Source organism: Pteropus medius, unplaced genomic scaffold (assembly GCF_902729225.1).
Source record: "Pteropus medius unplaced genomic scaffold, Ma_sr-lr_union100, whole genome shotgun sequence".
NCBI classification, from domain to species: Eukaryota; Metazoa; Chordata; class Mammalia; order Chiroptera; family Pteropodidae; genus Pteropus; species Pteropus medius.
This window is the reverse complement of record NW_024349800.1, coordinates 16,642,172-16,660,665: the sequence shown is the minus strand read 5'-3', so window position 1 is coordinate 16,660,665 and position 18,494 is coordinate 16,642,172. Positions and strand designations below refer to the sequence as shown.

The following is an 18,494-nucleotide window of genomic DNA, read 5'->3' as shown; positions in this document are numbered from 1 at the left end:
AGTTAAAACTCAGGTTACAAGACAGAAAAGCTGGCCCTGTGCACAGGAATCCCTGTGAGAAACCAAACACCCCCATTTAACCCACCCCACTTCATTCCTTGGTATATTCATGTAAGAAATGTGATTTTCTTAGGGAAGATAGAGTGGAGGGGAAATGGGTTTGGCATCTCTCTCATAGCTCAATGACTTGCAATGTTTTTAGCATTCAAGAAAAACAAATATGACTTCTCTATAAAACATAACAGGGTTCATCATTTCACTAAAAGCATCACCTGTGAAAACAGGGAGATTCTGTTTAAAAAATGTTTTTATAGCCACTTGAAAAAATAGACCAGCTTATGCTGGTCCCTTAACAGAGAGAATTTACTGTCTTTAAGTATATGACAGGATTCACCAGCTCCCACACAAAGTCAAAAAGGTTCTCATTTCTGTGATGCCTGCAGATATGTAAAATTGCAGGGAAGTTAAAGGCAATGCAGCCTAAAATCATGACAGGAAACAACAGAGCTGACTACAAGCAGAACAGCCCATTGGAAACCATCAAAATTTAACTGGGAAAAAAAGACATAGTTAATACAATAAGCTATAATTTTAATCATTGGCACACACACACACACACACACACACACACACACAAACCTGAGAAAGTTGTACAAGAAAGTAGACATATTTATGTTTGCAAATATAATTCACTTACCTCTTTCGAGCAAAAAAACAGGATTTTTTGTCAAAACAGTCTGCAGTGATTCTCCAGGTAGATCCAGCTGAAACTTTTGTGTACCTGGAATTTACTGAGTGTAGTTTCCACCTCTGACTGTTTTAATGAACAGTTCAGAGGTTTCTCCCTCAGTGGCTGAGTCACCCAGGGAGGAGGTAGGTGGTATGAAAGAGGGTGTCACCTTGTATAAATACCAGTTCAATTAAAACAGGCTCGCTCCTGGACTTACTGTCTTTGTTTGATGAATTCTTCATATAATTTATGGGCTTGTTCGCCAAAAAAAAAAAAAAAAGCGTTCCTATATTCAGTCTTTTATTTGATAACAACACATGATTACATCACTCACAAGTTGGCATAGCATCCAACCTATTTTAGATTCTCTTTTAAAAAACAAAACAAAAAACTCGAGGTTGGAGGACTCTCTATCTGCCTGGAAGGCTGGGTGCAGATACACACACAGGAAGTACACTGCTCATAGGAACCAAGCTCCTTTAGGAGAGAAAAGTCCTTTAGAACCCTGAGATCAGAAAATATGAAAAGCACCTGTTACCTGAATCCTACACATGGAATACTTTGTAAAATTATCAGAGAAAAAAATACATTCTGAAATATAAGAATTCTGATCCTTTTATTATTTCACCACATACAAAAATGTGGAAAGGATGTTTGAAACTTTTTTCACATCTGCGGGCAGCAGCTGATTCCATTGTCAACACCTGCTTCTGGTGAGGAAGGACAATGCAGAAGGGCCAGGGTAGGTGGGGGCTTCTATTACGGATTCTGAAATGTACCTTCTGTGATAGCCAGGGAGGCTCTAAAGAAGACTAGCAAGTCTGAAACATCGCTAAGAGGAGGGTCATTAGAATTTCCTGGGTCGTCTTTATTCAACTGTCCCACTAACAATTAACCAAATCTGCCCAGTTTCAACACGGCTCCTGAAAATTACAGTCTAGCTGAGCTGTAGTCACAGAAGTGACTGTAACAAGAAGTAGGAACATTCAGATTGTGAGGCACGAGCAATTGCAATAACAGCCACCATGACCGAGGAGGTCAGTTCCTCAGTGTGCCCTTATCCTGGGCTGAGGAATTTGAAAATCTAAAATGGAAAATGTTTTTTAAAATAACATATGTATATACATATATGTGTATGTCTATTCAGCCATTTTATGGAATTTTATATATGCAAAATATTTTAGAAATATGTTTAAAATTTCTTTGATGCCCATAAATGTTGGATTGAGGTTGGATTTTAATACTACCGATGAGAAAGTTGAAAAACCAAGGTGTGACATGGCTGAACTAAAAAAAAAAAAAAAAAATAGAAGCTACTTTCAGCATTCATTTAGCCAAATGAAGGGCTAAAACAGTTTCAGAGCCAGCTTGTAGAGACAAGTAGTAACTTACATTTTTACTTATAATGTAGTAAAATGCACTGCCCTTTGGGTATTTAAGGCTCTTGAGCTTTTAAGCAATTATTTCTGCATGTAATTGAGGGTTTCTCTTATTTTATGTACCAAGAACCCATATCACTAAAACACGCCAGTTTCATTTAGAACCAAATCTTTGATTCAAAATAGGCTAATTCTAGACATTTGGGCAAAATTCAGACCACTTTATTGCTCAAAATACATTCAGAAAAAGGACTACTGAAAATTAAGAATCTCAAAGTTGGAAGAGGTCAGTCAAGAATGTGCAGGGTGTGGGGGCAGACAAATAGGCTTGGCTTTGGTTTCACTCAGGCCTTGACCTCGGAAGCTTTGAGCATGCTTAGAATAGCTTCATTCCACCACACCTATTTCACCTTGAGCATCAAAGTTCTCGCGCTCTCTTTAAAGCATAAGCTCCCAGGCTGAGATGGCAAATGCTTATCTCGAGTGTCCATGCCCACTGCTTGGTACTGGCTCCCTGGAGGGATATCATGAAGAGGGACCTCACCTGACCATGCTGGCACCCTGATCTCAGGATTCCAGCCTCCAGAACTGCGAGAATTAAATTTCTGTTGTATTTTAAGCTGCCCAGTCTTTGGCATTTTGTTGTACCACCTTGAACAGACTGAGATACCTCCTTTCCCCAGAAAGATTCCAAAATGGATGATGAAAATGCAGAAAAAGCAAATAGGACAAGGCAGCATCTCAGAGCTCTCTAATCTATTATGCCAGGACTTTGAGGGGTTGAAAGACAGAAGGCTCCTAATTTTCCTCCCAGATGGAAAAAATAAATGTTATGTGCATGTCAAAACAAGAAAGAGATCATTAGGATGATAATTACTAATTTCTCTTTGGCTGGGAGTAGACAGATGCCGGAATTAATGAATTACTGCCATGCGGCTGGAGCAGGTGCATTGCTTAACACTTCAATGGTGCCACCATAGTGCAGGTGGAGAGCACAGCAGAGAGCCCACAGGAGTCTGGATTCCATTTTCTGTACACACCCACTATTCACCATGGGCAAAGCTCTTATCCCGTATGTCCATGTCTTCTTTGTTGCAGTAAGACTGGTGAGACCAATCTCTTTACCAACCGGATAGGTCATAATGATAATACCAGGTTTTTTAAACCAGGATCCAAACCTGTGCTCCATAGATAACATCAGGAGGATCCAGGAGGACCTAGCCCAGAGTTCCTGATGGTTTTGGAATTTTCTTCATGCTCCAAACGAGCAACTACCCTTGCCCAAAGAAACCAGCAGAGATTAGGCATGGCTGATGATGATCATAATGATGATGATAAAAATAATAATTATAATATTGATGATAAAAATGTAATTATAATAATTATAATAACAATAATAATAATAATAATAATAATAAATAACATACAACAATAGTTTAAGTATGTGCCAATCACTGCTAAGTGCTCGCACAAATTATTTCATTTGATCCTCACAGACATCCTACACTGCAGGAACTGCTGTTATATCCACGATGGAAATAAGAAACCCAAAGCCTAAGATGACACAGAGCAGAATTGGAGTATGCAGAGTTCCAATCCAGGCAGGCAGGCTGACTACAGAGCCCACATTCTTGGGCGTGGAGTTCACTGCCTCTCCAAAGTGTCAGAAAGGAGCATAGGCACTTGAGCCAGGACACTGTGGCTGAGCAACAGTGAGCCTGAGCCCTAATAGGTGACAGAAAATCTCAATGGCTTTTATCAGGAATTATATGAATACATGCATATACAATGCACCTGTATCACTCACAACATCAAATATACCACAGCCCCCATAGATTAATGTCAGAAAAGAGAATGGCCAGGAACCACTTTAGAATCTAGGACCCTTTTCAGTGGTCGCCAACCATTTTGGCACCAGGGACTGGTTCTCTTATGAGATTCTAATGCCTGATAATCTGAGGTGGAGCTGAGGCGGTGATGCTATCTAGCACTGTGGAACACCTGCAAATACAGATGAAGATTTGCTTACTGGCCCGCCACTCATCTCCTGTTGTGCAGCCCGGTTCCTAACAGGCCACAGACTGGTACCAGTCCACACCGGGGGATTGGGGACCCCTGCCTATAATAATAATGTCAATCTAACTTACCAGCTTTCTTTTCTTTTTTCCTTTTAAGTAGATTATCTTTAGAGCAGTTTTAGGTTCACAGGAAAATTGAGAGGAAGGTATAGAGATTTTCTGTATACCCCCTCTCCCCACAAATGCATAGCTTTCTTTATTATCAACATCTCCCATAGAAATGGTAAATTTGTTACAACTAATGAACCTACATTGACACATCATTATCACTAAAAGTCCATAATTTACGTTATGATATCATTCTTAGTGTTGTACATTCTATGGTTTTTGATGAATGTAAATGACATGTATCCACCATTATAGCATCATACAGAATTGTTTCACTATCCTAAAAATCCTCTGTGCCCTGCCTAGCCATCCTACCCTCCCTGCTAACTCCTGGCAACCACTGACATTTTTACTGTCTCCATAGTTTTGTTTTTTCCAAAATGTCATAGTTGGAATCACACAGAATGTAGCATTTTCAGATTAGCTTCCTTCATTTAATAATATGCATTTAAGTTTAATTCATGTCTTTTATGACTTGATAGCTCATTTTATTTTAGCACCAAATAATATTCCATTGTCTGGGTATACCACAGTTTATTTGTTCATTCACCTAATAAAGGATATCTTTATGGCTGCCTAGTTTTGGCAATGTTTATAAATAAAGTTGCTGTAACCATCCATATGCATCTTTAAAAGAATTATTTATACAATATTTTGAATCATGTATTTATATTTTTCAGAAACTGAAAGTACAAAAAAGGAATACAATGAAAGCTTTCCCTCCAAACCTCAGTCTCCAAAGAAAAAAAGCATTTATTAATTTCTTCTATTTTTTACATTACTGTTTACATATTACACTGTTCTAAATCTTGCTTTTTTCCTTTAACATTATATCTTGATGATCTTTCTATATTGTGTTTTTGCAGCTGCTCAGCATTCCATAGTATGGACGTTCCATAATCTATTGCCTCAATCTATTATTAACGGGCATTTCGATCATTTCCAAGCCTTTGCTAATAAACAATGCTGCAGTGAATAACACTCTACATAAAATATTCGGCACATGTGTACATACCTGTAAAATTAATTCTTAGATACGTAAGTCCTGGATCCAAGGATTTGCACATTTCAACTTTAATGGATAAATATTACCAAATTACCATCTGTGATAGATTTACCAGTTTACCTCTCTTATCCTCGTTTGCCTCTTCAATCATTTGTTCGTTTAACAAATATTAAGCTCCTAATATGCTTCTAGGACTGTTTCAGTCCAAAGGCCAGAAAAATTAGTGAGACTTAGTGCTCGCTCTCTAAGAACTCACCGTGTTTGAGGAGTCAGACATTGAATTAAATAACTATAATTAACCAGGATGAAGAAATACAGAGCAATTTTCAAGGCCAGGTATCATGTAGTAGAGAGACTGAAGAATTCTACCTGGACCCAGAAGGTGATGCTGACTGAATTTTGAAGTTTCAGAAGACATTAATTAGATGGTCAAGAGAAAAAAAGAGCCATCCATCCACTCCGCCTTCCTGGATCCTCTTAACATCTTCCAGATTTCTGCTTATGAATGTGGCTAAGAGTTTGGCAACCTGAGGCAATCACTAATCTCTCCAATTACTGAGAAAAGTAAGAGCAGCAATATAATTGAGTAATCAGGACTCACAGCCAAGCTCTCCTCTGCAGTGCCCAAGTTGAGAAACCCCTCTTGGAAGTTTTTCTACTCATTCCTGTACCCACTAAAACCAGCATTTTTGCAGCCCAGCAACACCAGTTCCTCGGGGTATTATGTGTCCACATTTTCCTAGTCGCATGGTCTTTGGTACAGAAACATGAAATACACTGCAAATATAGTGCAATCCTCCCAGTCACAGGCTGAAACAAACAATTCTACAAAGATGAGAACAATCACTCTTTCCTCCACTGAAAAACTTAGAATTGCAAATTGAATTTTATAATTAAAGTTTTACTTTTAGATCCGGATTGTTACTTCATACTTTCATGATCATCATTTCTGACCTCAATTTGCAGTCAATTATTTCACTTTACACTCTTCATCACCAAACATTTCATGTTATTATATCATAAGCCCCTTGAGATCAAAGACCAATACTTCAAATTTATCTTTATTCTAAATACATAGCACAGTTCTTGACTTGTAAAAGCACTCAGTAATTGTTGATTGAAGGATAATGATCATAAACAATGAGCGTGCATACGCAAGGAGTATTCACCGTTTGCCAAAAATCCAGTTTATCTGTTTTATAAATCTGACTTTCTTATTAGACTTCTCTATCCCTGGCTAAAGTATAGATTATAATAGGCTAAATTAATGACTATAAAATGAGCTCTTCAACTCACCTGTAACACTCACTGTTCTCTTAAAACAAGGGAAGATTTCTCTGTATTATATAATTAATTACCACAGCTGAATTTATTGCCTAAGGTTGAAACCTCCTCCCTCACTCTCTTCACATCCGCAACCAATGAAATGATCTCTGATCCATCACGGTCGAGTCTAACCCTCCCATTCCCATTGATTCCCACCATCCCTGTTTCTGTTCCAACCTCATCATCTTGAAGGAACCCTACTTTAATCTCTTGCAAGTGGCCTCTTCACTGTTCAAATCTCTTCCCTGCTATGTCAGCCAGGCTCTTTCAGGTTGTAAAGATCAAATATAAGCTCCAGAAACCACAGTCAACAGGAGCATACCACACCTTCAGTGGCAGTTTAACAGGGAAGATCCAGTACCCAAAACAATAATTAGAAAACCACAGTTTATTGCAGGAAAAGGATGCAATGTAGCAACCACATTAAAGATAAGCATCACAGCTAAAGGCTGCTTCACAGTAAAGGCTCAGAGAAGCCACTTGCAAGTTCCAGTTGTCTTTCCACTGGAAGCGTCTTTGCAGGATCCACTTTCTCAGATCAAGAACCACTGACTTGTGAATGGAATGCCCAAATGGAGTCTCAGCTGGAACTCCTTACACCCTACGTGTTACATAAGCACATTCCTGCTATATGACCAGGACTTCTGGGGTCTCACTGCCATCTGTAAACAATGCTGACCACCTGATGCAAACTACCCTGAAACTCTTAGGGTGCATGTTTATAAAGCAATGCTATTAATTGGTATGTTTCAGATCAGTGCTGTGCATACTTATTTCTTATTTCCATAGACTAACTCAGGCTAATTCCAGGACTGCTGAACTTATCCCTCACAGCACAGGAGGTTTCAGGGGCCTGAAAGGAAGAGAGGACACAGTGTCAGCAGCCTTTCTTAGAAATTAAATCTCCTGCTGGTTACTTTGCAGAAGCAATACTGGTTGTCTGGGGGCAAATCTGGGCACCCAATACCATCTCTCTGAGTCTCCCTATCATGACTCAGTTCTCATACCTCTCATTCTCTTCCTGCTTCTTCTTTCCATTGTGTTACCAATTTATTACAGTCTCTGTATGCATCGGTTTAAATCGTCTGAGACAGATCTGCTTCAGTTGATCAGCCATCATCCCATATTGGGTCCCTATAGATAGAGCTCTTGCACCAGGCCATCTCTTGGGTTTCTGGGGAGCCATAAGAGGACAGTTTTGCTACATACCCACTCATCTCAATCAGCTGTGACCAAAGCAACAGCACTACGTGGTTCGAAGCATGGTTCCCCTAAGCCTTGCAACTGCTCAGAAGAGGGCTACAGGCATAGCGCACACCAAGTTATTTCTTTCTCCTCAGTAAAGACACATCACCCCCTAATATTTTTCCAAAACAGATGCAATCATGTCATTCTATACCTTCGAACTCATCATAATTTCCACGTCTCGTAAAATTCAAACACGTTACATTCACGTAGGACTGTGTTGTCTAATGCAGCAGCTACTAGCCATGTATGGCTATTTAAACTTAAATTAATCAAAATTAAATAAAATTTAAAATTCTGTTCCTAAGTTGTTGCACAAGCCATATTGCAAATACCGTATTAGATGGAGCAGATAGGATAAGCAGAAAGTTGGTCTAGATGCATTTTTTAAGCTACTTGAAACAATTCCAGGCTGAATCTCTCACCACTTACCCCCCATATATTCTAAGCTCTAACCACATAAAAATGTTTGCTGTTGCCCAAACATATCATATACCTTAGGCCTTTAATATTTGTCCCATACCATTCCTGTGACCTGGAATATCCTTGCTCCTTATATACCTGGTAATGTCTTATTCACCTTCTAAGGCCCAACAAACATATAACCTGCTCTGTGAGGATTTTCCTACCATCTCGCTCCCTAATCACTGGCAGGTATCCCCTTCCTTTCTGCTCTAAGGGAACTGTACATGCCTCTATTATAGGAATTAAATACGTTATACAATAAACTAGTTGTACCCAGCTTACCACATACATTTCTAGAAGACTTTAATAGCAGAGACAATATGGCTGGTGCTTAAGAACAAAGACTCAGGTGCCATATGGCATCTGCCTATGACTACTTGTGTAAACTTGTGCTAGTCATTTAGCTTCTCTAGTCTCAGTTTCCATGTCTGTGAAATGGTGATAATAAAATAATACTTCCCACGTAGGTCATGGCGACAATCAACCGTGTAAATGTAGAAAAAGTACTTAGAATATGGCTTGGAACTTAGTAAGGTGCTACCTAAAAATCAGCTATTGGTAAAATATTAATGCATTTTGTTTTATCACATAGGAAATATATATGAAAGAATAAGAATGTAAGCACAATTTAGACTCTTCTAGATATATTTACTGTATCCAGTGGTCAAATGCTTTAATGCACAATGTATAATTAGTTGTCTATGACTAAACATAGATTTTAGAAGGTGTTTGTAGATCCTGAGAAGGAGCAGAGTTTGCTACCCCAAAATATGCCTTTTTTTATATTGATTATTTTAAATTGGTTATTTTTAAGAAAAAAAGACTCAAGAAGAATTTTACCTCCTTCTTACCTGCCTGAAGGAATTCAGATAGAAAAACTCACTTAAATGAAAGGAGCTATCACCTTAGCACACTCTGAACTAAGGCAGACAGGAAGGAATATAACAGTCTGTTTGTTAGACTCTCCTCTGTGTCTCATTGTTTTGGGGTGGTGTGGCAAGAATTTATCTACCAAATGTTTGCTCTTTCTCATCTACCTATATGAATGGTCTACACTTCCTTTGAAGTTCAAACCACTATCCCCTTTTCTCCTTAGCTCAAAATGGCATATAATCTTCAACTGACTGATTTGTCCTATATTCTTAGGAGGCTCCATATATACATATGTAATAAATTTGATAATTTTCTCCAGCTAATTTGTCTCATGTCAATTTGATTATTAGACTAGCGAGTGGAATTTAGAAGGGTAGAAGAAAAATTATTTTTCCTCCCCTACAATCTTTTCAAGAGTTAGTCCTGGAACTTATTGATGAATTATTGATGGATCAATAAAAGTCTTATCATGAAGGAAACTTTCACTTGATAAATAATCCTTGATAAAGAATTATTTATAAACAATAGAATGAGAGGTGCCATGTGCATTGCAGCATTCACTATAGTATTCAATAATTCCCTTTTCTTAGATGATGACTTGTTCTTCACATTCTCTTCAGCTTGGCATTTTTTTCTTCTTAGTCTCAATCTGTCTTCCCTTTCCTCAGTGTTCCCATATCCATCATGGCAGAGTCCTGTTTCTATTTTATCTCTCTTCTAATAATTCAGATTGTATTAGTTACCTAGTGCTGCTGTAATAACTTATCATAAATTTAGTGGCTTGAAATAATACTATTATCTTACTGTTCTAGTGATCTGAAAGTCTCATTGGGCTGAAGTTAATGTGTTGGCAGGGTTGGTTCCTTTTGGAAGTTCATAGGGAAGAATCCATTTCTGCTTTTTTCAGATTCTAGAGGCCACTTGCATCCCTTGGTTTATGACTCCTTTGCATCATTCCAGCCTCTTGCTCTGTCATTACATCTCCTACTTCTGACTCTGATCCTTCTGTCCCTGTCTCACAAGGACACTTGTGATTGCATTGGGCACACCCAAATAATCCAAGATTACCTCCACATTGTGAGGTCCTTAATTTAATCATACCTGCAAAGTCCTTTTTGCCATGCAAGGTAACATATTTACAGGTTGAGGGTTTAGGATGTGGACATCTATTGGGGAACATTATTCAGTCTCCCACACCGATCATATTTTTACGATCCTCAGCATTCTCTATAATTTTATCTATTCTTACAATTTAAAAAACTAAACATTATATTAAGTAAACAAAAGTTCGAGGTGCATGCACTTATTTGATTTAGTAAATAAATGCAAAAAAAGCCTATGCTCTTAAAAATAGGTCACATCTTTAGGATTACATCTAGAAGTTTATATTTTAAAATCTTGTACACAAATGCTAGAAACACATGCAAATTTTTAAACAGTCATTTTCTATGAGTACTAAAAACAATATTAACTTAACAGTCATGTTTTCAAATGATCCCTGGATACTTGAGTACAGTTTGCAACAATTATATGAAATCTGTTCCAACTCAATCTTGGGGAAAACATACCTAAATTGTATATGTTACCTATGATAACACATATACATACCTCCACATATATACCTCCATATATTCATATTTACACATATAATAGATAAATTTGTGTATATGTTTCATATATATTAGATTTATACATATAGAACACATATATGTTAGATTTATACATCAACAAACACACATACACACACACATCAATAGCTCTGTGTTTGTCTTCCCTATTAGAATATAAGCATCTTAAGGGCCGGACCCCAACCTTGTTTATCCCTGAATCCTTAGTGTCTACACTGGGCCTGACCTAGCCAGTTCTCAGTGGTTTGCTTCTTAATTGAACATATTTGCATTACCATGTGACACACTAGAAAACAGAATAGAAGACACCTGACAAAAAATGAAACTACTAGACCCTTTCTTCTCCTGCATCAACCTTCTTAGAATCTCAGCCTTCGATAGATTAGACTCGAGAAATGTGAGAAATGTGGTTCAAACAGTCCTCCTCACACTTATGTCTCTGTTGCTATTTTCCTTTACTTCTTACACGTTCTGATTGAATGAATCTCACAAACCACTTGGTTATCCCAAATTATGTCCTGCTCCTCTCCCACACATGATATCTGAAAAGTCCCCACTTACCATACCTGTAGGCTCTCCCACTCGTTTCCTGCACCCACTACTTCGTTTCTTCTGCCCCCTTCCTCTACCTCTCATGTTACTCTTCACAATTCATCTTCAAATTGTCTCCCATTTCCTTTACTTTGTATAGGCAAAGGATAAATACTGCAGAAGAGGGCAGAGAATTCTAGAAATATTCAATTTCTAAACATTATTTAAACTAATGGATTATCTTTTCCTGAAACAAAATGATATTATATGATGTCCCTAGAAAATAGTAATTTTTGAATATTTTGGAATTGGTACATCTTATTATTGCTTTGATTTCCCAATTCCCCCTGCTAACATTCCATTCCTCTTCTAAAAAAAAAAAATTATATATGATTATGCATTCAGGTGTCTCCCATAAAAACAAATCTTGACTTTTACCAGTTCTACCACTAATACCAAAAGAAGAGTAAAAAAAAGTGAGAAATTTTTCAACTAACATACCAGTCAATTCCCAAGGCAGGATAAAAAATAATCTAAAGACTTGATTAAATTCATTTTTATACTTAAAAGTCACAATACTTACCTACAATTCTCAAGTCACTGTCTGTTTAAAATATGACAGTTTCAAAAAGAAAAGGTACATTTTATAGAACATCTCTTCCCAATCAGAGGAAATTTTCCAGAAACTATCAAGATTCTTGTTCACAAATCCTACATTAGCAAATAAAATGTGACTCCCCTTTGCACTGAGCACAGATAGAGAAAAAGATTGATATGATAATATCGAAGAGAATTAAAATGTTATACAAATAAAAAGCTTTTATTATTAACTGAAGCAACTCAGAATCAACCCTCCTTTTTATTTTTTTTCTATGGTCATAGGTCAGCAATCTTTTTCTTAAAGGGCCAAATAGTAAATACTTTATTTTAGGCTTTGTAATTCATATTCAAAAACTCAACTCTGCCATTATAGCAGAAAGCAGCCATAGACAATATGGTAAAAGACTGGGCCTGGGCAGAATGTTCTGCAGTGGAGCTGGCAATATTGGACCTGCCTCTGGTCTATGCTAACCAACCCTATGGGAAAAACACATCTCATTTTTCCTCCTCTCCCTGTAGAGAGGGAATACTAAATGAGAAAGAAAAAAAAAAGTTGAAACCTCATTTTCAAGGCAAAAAATACTGAGGTTCTGAATGGTTGGGTGACTTGCCAATGAGCCAACAAATTCATTTGTGTGGAAGTGAGACCAGAGCCCATTTGAAATTATAAAACATTTCTTGACCACTTACTATGTCAGATAAGATTGAAAGCAATTATATCTTACCTGATTTCATCTTCTCAACAACTTTCTAAGGTAAATATTATCATCTTTATTTCACAGATGAAGAAATTGAGATTCAGAGAGGTTAAGTAACATGCTTAGGGTTTCACAGTAGGCACATGGTAGAGGGAAGAGCCAGGGTTTTTAACCCTCTGCTACTTGCTGCTGCTATTTCTGCTGCTGTTGCTGCAACATGCCCACCATTCACTTTCCGCTGCATACTATTCATGATCCTCTCGAGAAGCTTTTTCATTTTAGCATGTGTATTTTCTGTCCTTGGAAGCCAACATTAGACTGCTCACAGTCATATCTGACCTAAGCTGTCATGGTTAGGAATATTTCTCCCTCAGAGGCACTCACATAACCTGACTTGTCTGTCCAGTCTAACTATAATTCTGCAACACAGAAACAGGGAGTGGACCTTGCTTTTACACACCCACAGCCAACCCCATGTAGAAAGGCTGAGAAATGTAAGTGTTTGATCTTTGATTGCTCAACATCCATCCAGGAAGATCCACACAAGTGTCCCTCCCACTCTGTCCGAGCCTGCAGCAGCAATGTGGCTCATTCCAGTGTCTGCAGCCACCAAGAGTTCAGAGAAGGACCTCAGACAAACTGGACTGTAACTCACTTTCATTTCACAGATAAAATGTGTGACTCTTTTAGTAAGTTCAGCCTTTCCAGCACCTTTAATGCACTACATTAACATCTGTCCACTTCACACATTCCTTATGCAGATTTGGCAAGTGTCTACCCCTCTTAAGCCTCCAATATTAAAAGCCATTGCCAGCTAAATGACAAGCTGTATGAGCTGAACAAAGTTTTATAAATTGACATATTATAAAATCACATATTTTTCTTCATGTATCCTATACAAGAATATAAGTCACCATTACTTGTCCATTTACTCAAGGAGAAGTTATGTGGTCCATGAACTTTTATTTTCATCTCAGACTCTAGAAAAGGGCACATAGAAAATGTATGATCCGTGAGCTCACATTACTGAAACCTATAAGCTTGTATTTCTTCTCTGCCTTTCCTTTCCCAACCAAGCCCCATTTTGCTTCTGTTAAAATATAGGTTCGAATGAAAAAATTAAATAAGAGCAAACTTCTGTCTTGCATCAAGGGTAATTCCTACTGGGTCTAATAAAGCTGCTTGATAAGTTCTATTGTCCTTTCACTCTTTAATCCATATCTTTATTTCTCCAGCAGTAAGAAAAAAAATCTGGAGTCAAACTGATCGAGGCAGCCCAGAGGAGTCTCCAGTAAAGTAAGACAAGACTGGAATGGTGAAGCAATGGGTCCTATCATCAAAACAACTGTATGAAACACCTTCCTTTCCTTTAACCTCTCACTCAGCAGAAATCACGGCAGAAAGAAACAGTGAGAGATCACAATGTCTCTTTCAGGGGTTTCCTGGGCTGACTGCAAAAGTTAGAAGGAAACCAACATATTTCACATAACTGTGTGATTTGCCAAGATAGCAAAGGCAAATCAGGAAATGTTAAAATCATCTCATCGAAGTCATTTACTGAAGGCAAATGGAGTTATTTTAAAATAACAACAAAAAGTTACCATCAAGAGGATCTCACAGAAGAAGCACTTCAGATATCTCCAAGCAAATGCTTAACCACAGAAAACAAATCCCAATGTTGTACCTGAAGTTCCCACTGCCACAGAAGTAGCTGGGTAGCTCCCCGGGTCTCCCAGGGAAGGAATGCAGCCCGCCCTGTGGGTTGACCCACCCTTCACAGCCAAATCCCACAGAGGCCTGAGCAAATAACACTGGCAAAGGCAAAGACATTCTTTAGGGATTGTGCAGAGGAATTTGGCAGTGCTGTCTTCCTCACAAGGTGTGGCACAAAGAACAAGTTCCTCAGCCAGGGGCAAAGGATTATCTACAGCCTCCTTAGAAGAAATCAATTCTAAACTGTCTTTATCTAGAAACCCACCTTTATATTAAAATGCCTATAGCTTTACTTTCCTCTGCTACTGATAAATTTAAAATATTTTTTAAAAATCGAAGCAAAACAAAACTTACCTTGGCAAATATTACTTGTTCTGAACCAAGTAAAGGATGAAACTAACACAGAATCTTTTGCCGAAATATCATATCTGCTTTTCTCTTCCCTTCCCTCCAACCCTTCGTGGAACACCAAAGAGACAGCAGCTCCTGACATTCACGATGCACTGTGGAAACACAGTAAGGGTGACGCAAGTACTTCTAACATCCGAGGAAGAGTGACAGGCCTCAGACCCAGAACAGGCCCTCCATAGTGTCCTTTCTCAGTCCCAAAGGGCACCATGTGTACAGAGAGATCACAACGTCCCTTTGACTATAACCTTGTTTCTACAGGCCATATCAGTCGTGGGAAAAATCAAAGGCTTGAGAGGAATTTGGTTCCAGCCCCCATCTTTTTATCTCAAGGATTCCGACTAGACCTAACCTGAAGTCACTAGTCTTCTATTTTTGTCGTGTGGTTCTGCTCACTTTGGATGCAATACAATATTAGGTGATAAAAGGACTGTTACTCTGTTGGCCTGCTTTTCTGTATTGGAGAGGAGGAATCTTATGCTGAGTGAGAGAATCAGGGAGACCGAAGGAAGAGGTGAGGTGAGTTGTCAGTCTGGGCTAAGGGCTGAGTCTCCTGTTGATTCTCAGTGGGATGCAATTGTCATGATCCTGTGAATCATTTGTGAACTAGGCATGACCCTCTTGAATGCCAGTATTGAGTAGGTGGAGCACTGAAGGGTTTTTTGTTGTTGCTATTTTGTTTTTTTCAATGAGGAAGACTTCTGACTTATAATCTATGAGTAGAGTAGATGAAATAAGCCAGTTTCAGGAGACCAAACAAGCAAACTAAAAGATAATAAGGATGTTGGGAGAAAGAAGTCATAAAAAATGTCTGTAGAATAGTATCGACCCTTTGGGACTAGGCTAGAGTTACCTCAGGGACAGAGAGCTGTACTGTCTGTATCATTTCTTTGTGTGCTGGAGCAAAAGCGATTAAGGAAGAGTGATTTACAGGCTTTCCCTCTCCCCAGCCCTGTTAGAGCATGTGGACATTGTCCACTCAGGGGTACTGTCTACTGTCTGAAAATTCCAGGTCAATTTTCAAGAGGAGAGTACTCATAGTCAAAGACTAACTACACACCATAGGAACTGTGCAAGATGAAGGAGAAGGAAATCGATGCATCCTAAAAGTCTGTTGTGTCCTAAAGGTCTATTGGATTTGCCTTTTCTGAAGGATGTGATCAAAAAGCGAGATGGCAGGGAGAAGGCTGGTGAATCAGAGAGCAGTTGGGGGATAAGAGAGTGAGAGACTCCCTAGAGTTGCTGTTACTGGGCTCTAGAGAAGTACTAGCCAAAAAATTCTGATTGCCTATGTCTACCAGCATAAAAATATTTCAAACTCATACCACCTATATAGTATATTGACTTCATTTTTGTATTTTTGTTTATTTTTTGTTGTGTGAATTATCTGTGGTTAAGTCAGCACTATTCACGTGCCAAGATCTGTTACTCACAAGGGCTAAAAGACTAGGGACCACATTTCTCAGAATCTCTGCTGCAGGGGTCTACGTTATATTCCACCTATAAGATACTCACACGAGCTTAAGAGGGTGGGAGAGAAGGAGAAATCATGATATTGTTCCTGTGTCCCTGGCAGGCACATCATGGGCTTTGGCAGATTGTACATGCAAGATGTTTCCAGAAGCTTCGGGGCATCTTCCTGTGAATTATTTCATTTCGGTGGTGAACAGAGCTGAATCACGGTTAGCCATTTCCTGCAATTCCTGCGAGTCCTGATTCCCTGAATGCCGCCAGCAGCTTTGTTCTACATTCTTCCAGCCTTTCTGTTTTCTTAGCAGAAATTTGACTGACACATAGTCCTTATAAAGCATAATGTGCATACTGGAAATAAAAAAGAAACAAAAAAGAATAACATAAATACTATTTTAATTATTCTATTTTATAAATAGCATAAAAACTTTTTCTCAATAAAAATATTAGTTTGTAATGAATACTTTTCAATTAATTAGCATATAATTTGACTGGTCCTAAATTTGTTTTATTTCAATACTTACTTTTAGTAGCTGTAAGAACTAAAAAAAGACATCTCAGAAAAATATATATTAAAATGGAAAATAGACCTTATTAGCTATGCTTACTAAATTGTGATATGCAAGAAATTTATAATATGGAGAAAATTATGAATCTTTCCAGAATGACATTAAGTAATACATAAATAAAATGGAAACAGATCTTGTGTTCTTAGAGAGAAAGACTTAATATTAGAAAGACGGTAATTTCCTGCTAAATAATCTTTTGACTTACTACAGTTCTAATCAAAACATCAACAGAGCTCTTCATGGAAGTCAGTAAATTGATTCTAAAACAGATGAGAGCGAATGCCCAAGAACTTTCTGAATAAGAAGACAGTGTTGGGACGTAGGACTTGTCTCGCTGGATATAAGAACTTGTTATAAGGCTGTAGTAATTAATACAGTGATGAACAAGGATGGATAAATTGATTAATTGGCTAAATACCACAGAAGAAAACCCACACAAACATTTAACCTTGTTATATAACAGAGATGTATGTATTGAGCCACTCGATTAGTGTACTCTGTTATGGCAGCCCTAGCTAACAAATACAGTCTCCAAGCAGGAATTTCTAAAAGTCGTTTCTCTATATTTCCAGGTTTACATGAGAGTAAGGAGAAGCCTAAAACACACTAGCACCTTCTGCAGAATGACTTCTGTGTAGCTACTTTGGCATCATTACAGAAAAAAAGAAACGGATAAATATTATTAGATTCTAAACTCTCTCGCAAGGTTCTCTTCTGAACTTATGATTATAAAATTAAATTTCACCTGATTGTCACAAATGTGTGTATCAATCCTTCATTTTGCTCCTCTTTGGTGATCAGTGCATATTAGCATTTATTATATTGACAACGGTCCACACATCTGTCATTATTAATAACCAAATAATATTCCTTTATGTTTATGAAATCTATAAAATGGTTGGCATGAAAAAGTTATGCTGCTGTTACCAAAAATGGTTACTAGGGAAATGACATGAATCACATGACTGTGAGAGACATCGGAACCAACCTGAAAACCACACTTCCCACCAAAGCCAATGCTACTCTCTACCATTCAAAGCCAAGAGACACTAACAGCAAACACCGAGGCAGCTAAGCAGCAAGGACACACAGTCCCAGAGCACAGCTGCATGGCTGCACTCAGAATAAGAAAAGCCATTCTCCAAGTAATACATAACCTTTTTCTGAGGATCTTAGAGCAAATGAACTTCCATTTAATGTAGGTGATCAAGATCACTGTCCTGAAGATGCCCAGAAAGAGAATCTTTTGTCCTAACAGGAACCCTAATATAAAACGTGACCCACATGTCCAAGTGACACAAATTTGTTCTCTGAACCATGTTTTCTGAGACTTCAGTAAGCTAATAACACTGTGTGTCTTCCCTAGAGTCAGGCCCAGGACCATGGCTGCTATTCTACAGGCACCACCATGAAAGCTCAGGTTAGGAGTCTGCTAATCTGAATTTAGATTCAGCAGGTTGGCCAATGAGAACAGTCCAGAAAATCCTCTCAGCATTGTAGCTGTCAGGGGAGTACACAATGCAGAAGGAAACTAGATAATTCCAGAATTTGCCTTAGCAGATCTATGAGAGTTTATTTTAAAATTGGCTTGAAGATCATTCATTAAAAGCGAAATAAAATATAATTGTTTTCTACCTCTAAAATTCTCCAAATTTATTATAACTCTT

General features: G+C 38.1%; 1 protein-coding gene across 11 annotated transcripts in view; it reads right to left on the bottom strand.

Moving 5' to 3' along the window:
* SCEL (sciellin) overlaps positions 1-15,224 on the bottom strand; it is a 113,760-nt gene extending 98,536 nt beyond the window's left edge. For 2 of the 11 annotated variants that reach the window (XM_039886924.1, XM_039886926.1), the window contains exon 1: positions 698-960. The gene's annotated coding sequence lies outside the window, so the exon portion shown is untranslated. Of the gene's footprint in view, positions 1-697; positions 962-5,670; positions 5,690-11,404; positions 11,614-14,268; positions 14,400-14,734 lie in introns of those variants that run through there. The other 9 variants (XM_039886916.1, XM_039886927.1, XM_039886920.1 and 6 more) reach the window with 8 other exon arrangements.
* Between the last annotated feature and the right edge of the window lie 3,270 nt (positions 15,225-18,494).